Source organism: Brassica oleracea, chromosome C5, assembly GCF_000695525.1.
Source record: "Brassica oleracea var. oleracea cultivar TO1000 chromosome C5, BOL, whole genome shotgun sequence".
Classification (NCBI taxonomy): Eukaryota; Viridiplantae; Streptophyta; class Magnoliopsida; order Brassicales; family Brassicaceae; genus Brassica; species Brassica oleracea.
In genome coordinates, this window is record NC_027752.1 from 21,172,393 (window position 1) to 21,177,660 (window position 5,268).

Sequence of the window (5,268 nt, forward strand, 5' to 3'; positions counted from 1 at the left end):
AAGTTTAATAAATTTATTAAGTTTATTAATATGTGATTAAGTTTATTAATAAATGATTAAGTTTATTAAGTTTAATAAATTTAGTAATTTTAATAAGTTTAATAAATTTATTAAGTTTATTAATAAGTTTAATTAATTATTAAGTTTATTAACAAAATCAATTAAGTTTATTAAACTTAATAAATCATTAAGTTGATTAAGTTTAATAAATTACGGATTGACCCCATTAACTTAGCTTAAATTTAATTAAACCCGATTGTGACGTTGCCACCATATTATTATTTACTTCGTACATGTGACATGTATTAACATAAATTTCGTGTAGTTATTGACACATTTTCGTACATTGGATTGTTTCCACCATATTAGCTTAAATTTCGTGTAGCTACAAACCTTTTTTCCTATTCTTAATCAAGAAAATTACAATTTTTAGATACCATCCCATACTAAGTTATAAAAAAATGATATAATATAAGCACCACAATAAACCTAAATATGTATTATGGTTTAAGAACAATTAGATTTTATACTTTGTCTGACAATTGAAAAAAAACTACTATTTTGCCTTAATTTACAATTAATAATGCGGATACTAATTTAAAATATAAAATTATATTTAAAAATATTAGACTCCAGAAAATAAATGCTTTTTGTTACAATGTTACTTATTCATAAATACACCTAACGCTTTTCAAAAATAAAACTCCCCTACATAATATCTATATGTTACAGAGATATGACATTACACCCTGTAAAACTCCATATGTCTGACAACATAAATACATCAAGATAGAACATAAACGACTACACCTCCGTTCCAATCAACATGGAACCAGACCAAGACTATGCTCTTTTATTTGACTCCAAAACATATCCAGCATCTTCGGAAGCAAAGAGAGATCTCACCATCAATATAAATAGTTGGAATACAAATCGAAATGACATATCCATTCCGCTTGAATTCTCTACTACTCCTTTTCGATATCTTTCTTATACAACTATTGATGTCATGCAATACATGCTCACATACAATGACATGAGCATTTACTCTGCCGCAAGAATTGCAGAACATCATCCTCATACGTGTACAAGACTGTTTCGTCACTCACTAATTATGAAGAGACCAGTGTACACATCATACTACATTTAACATATTTCAATCCCCATTCAATCCACAGAATGGACGTCGACATATCTACAACAAATCTCCATGCTGAGAAGAGAGCACTTTCAGCAACGGAAGTACATAAACTGTGCAATATATGCATGGACAAGGTTGTAAGAGGCGAGATTATAAATGCATTGCAATGTAACCATATCTATCATCACCAGTGCATTATTGACTGGATCCGAATGAATTTAAAATGCCCTACATGTCGAGACACAATATCTTTGACAACATGTTTCAAGCTCAACTAATACATTGTCGCATTTATACCATTTCCTTTTTTATTTCATATTTCCCATGTTTTCCCTATTAATAAATTTCTTGGAATTCAAAAAACAACGACAACACTAAGAATTCATTCTTTATAGTTATATTATTAAAAAAAAAAAATTTAAATAATTACATATTTATATAAAATATCTTTGCAAACAATTAAGCGTGTCATTAAAAATAATTACATATTTATACAAAATATCTTTGCAAACAATCCTGCGCTGTCACTCATCAATTAGAAACATCATTCATACGTATAATAGCATAATTTATAAACAATTATAACCAATAAACTACCGCATCAAACTAAAAAAAAAACAAATAGTCTTCGAAAAATAATATCACCTCAATGATATTATGCAGTGGCTATGAGCAGTCAGAAACCAATCATAATTTTATGGAAAAATTGAAACATAATCTATAACAATTTTGACACATATCTCCTCTAAATAAAACCATCGTTTTCTATTATTTTATAACACTTAAAAGAAAAAAATCATTACGAGATTACAACAACAACAACACTAAGATAACATAATCATATTAAACACACAACTTAACAAAATTAGAATGTTTATTAAAAATTTATTAAAAAAAATATTTTCACAAATATCTTTATGATCATATCAAATTATGCTTTTGAATACTACACAATTTTAATATATCTGATCATATTCCGAAAAAGAAATATGTTATGATATACTACGTTGGTTTCTTCTGTTATATGTATTATATGTATTAAGAAAAAATCAAATAGTGTTATCCTTTTATTACCTAATAATTGTTATTAAGAATACAATGCAACTATTAAAATCAATATTTACATTATTAATTTGTTTATATGGAATATATTTTACTGTAAACTATTTTCGTACGTTTTTGTGATCATTTGTATTTTGTTAAAAAAATTTAAAAGTCACAAAATTTCATTGGAAAATAAACAGTTTTTGAGTAGTAAAATATAAGCACGGATAACACAAATCAATAATTTACATTATAGTATAAGCACAAATAAATAAATAATATATATATATAGTATAGTTTTAACCCAACAAAGCATTTGACTGATTGTGACTGATATATCAAGTTTAATAATATAAATTTACTCTAGCTATTTAAATTATTTTCGATTTATAATCTCGTCCGTAAGGCGGGCCGGCCCTAGTTTATTATGAAACAGAGCGAATATAGGACCGGCCATGCAATAAAAGAGAGCGTCCCATATCAGGACCGTAACAACTAATAAAAGAGAGCGTCCCATGCAATAAGGCTGCTCTAGTTCATATCAGGACCGGCCATGACTCATATGGTAGAAGACAAAAATGACTTTTCTTTCGAAAACGACCAAAGTTAATACATAGGCCACTACTATTAATAATTAGTGTTTTGTTTAAATTTTGTAAGTACAAATCTAATCGTCCACAACCCCAACCTAAATATTTCTTTGTTTGGGGTCAACGAAAATTAAATGTGTTATACTCTCTCCGTTTCATATTAAGTGTTGTTTTAGAGAATTTTTTTCGTTACAAAATAAGTGTCGTTTTCGATTTTTATTGTAAAATTTATTAAATTTATGCAAAATTTATTTTTCTATTGGTTAAAATATGGTTAGGTGTATAGGTAATAGTGTTTTTTTTATAGAAAATGTACAAAATTAATTGTTTTTTTAATCCGTGTGCCGGAACTTAAAACGACACTTATAATGAAACCGAGAAATATGCAATGCCGCTTTTGTTCTACCGACTCTTCTGACTTTCTTGTTTCTTGATAGATGTTTACAAGATGGTTCACTGTTAATACGATGGGCACAGAAAACAACAGCTTTTATTTCTTGTACATCTCAGTTATACAATAACACGAACAGACTCTCAATGACCCCCGATGGATCAGATAATTTTAAACTCAACCCAAGCTCCTCTACTCAGTTCTCTGCTTTAACACACAATAGTGTACGTAAAACCTATCGTATGTTTTCGTTTATTCGGCTTTCATAAAATTTATGCGTTTTAGGTAGTTTTTTAAAAACAATTAGTATTTTCAAAAAAATATTTGTGAACCCGGTATCCGAATATCCTTGAAAGAGATCTGGCTAACGTCTAATGACCGTCCACCAAAGCTGAACCGAAAAATTTGTCGAAGACATCCAAGAGGGCTGCTTTTTTCACCTCATTTTAATCGACGGTGACCGAGACTCGAATCTATATGGCGAAACCCACAGTCGTGAGCCCTTTATCAACAAGCTACAAGCGCATGGTTATTATTTTCAAATTTAATATGTGATATTTTCTAAATGGTGGCTTAATTCAATTAATATCGAACTATTCAAACCATATATTATATTCAAGCAACACCCACAACATAATCTGCACCAGTCCTAAAAAACTGCCAAATTAATTATGGCACTAAGCCAATATAGAAAATATATAAACAATGAAAATATGTAATGCATTAATTCATGTCCTAATCAATCGCTTATGTGATAAGACTTATGCCACACACATGAACTGAGTCTAACATGAAACGGAAGAAGGAAAAAAAGAGTTAAGCATAGCTTTTATAATGCATGCATTAAGGGATCGTCATCCATCAGAGACTCTTCTTAAGCCATTTTCGGAACCAAAATATCAAATTTCGTGTAATTTCAACTTTAATAAACACCAAAAACAATATCATTCCAAGTTTGGTGTTTTGTAAATAATATTTCATATTTGGTGTAACATTCACAAAAAATATTTAAAATGTATTTTATTATATTTCATTTGATAATACAGTTAAATTAATCTTAATATTTAGCCTAAATTTGTAATTAAAATAACATATTATATTTATTTTTGTTTGTCATTTTATTTTATTTTCAGTTAATAATAAATTAAATGAACATTCTCATTTACATCATATGGTAACAAAATTAAATATCTTACATACTTTTATATTTTTTTCAACTACTTTTATTTTTAACAATATGAAATCTTAATTTTAAAAAATATTTTTTTTAGAAACATAAAATTACAAAACTTTAACAAAAATAATTTAAATGTAATAAATAATAATTTCTAAATTAAAATAATTAAAATTTTAAAATTAAATAATATATAACATTGTCTTTTGTGTAAAATTTGATGTTATAGTTGAAGATAGAAAATATATGACGCCAAAACATCAAATTTGGTGTAATTTCAATACCAAGTGTATGGTGTGTAATTTCAATACCAAGTGTATGGTGAAAATTACCCTAGTCTCTCAAAATTATATTTTAATATTTAGAATATAACCATTCTTATAATTACGAATGTATTATAATTTTAATAGATTTAATATCAACCATTCAATGTGCCAAGTGTAGAATGAGTTTCTTGTAAATTTCTGATAGTTTTTCTTTCTTTTTTTAGCTAAATATTTGTGATAGTTTTTCAAAATAGTTATTCATTATATTCTCTCCCTTTCTTTTCTCAATTTTTATTTTTTACTCACTAGAAATTAATCAAGAACTACCCATTGTTATCAAGAGCTCCCCATTGTGGCCTTGTGGGTGGCTTTAGTGATGAATATGTGATTCTTATTTATATCTTGTATGTGTATATCTTGCTTAGTTGGATAAAATTGGACGTCGCTTGCTCTTGTATTCCTGCAAGTTGGTGAATCTCCTTCAAGTTTTATCATTGTTAGTTGTTTTTTTGGCCAACAAGTTGGTATGCTTCACCGATCTCCATGTAATAAAGGTAGAATGATCACGAGACACTACAAGAAAACGTTTCCATAACGACGAAGATTTACGACGCAAATATTTCCTCGTAAATTTACATGGTGTTTACAACGCAGTTACGAGG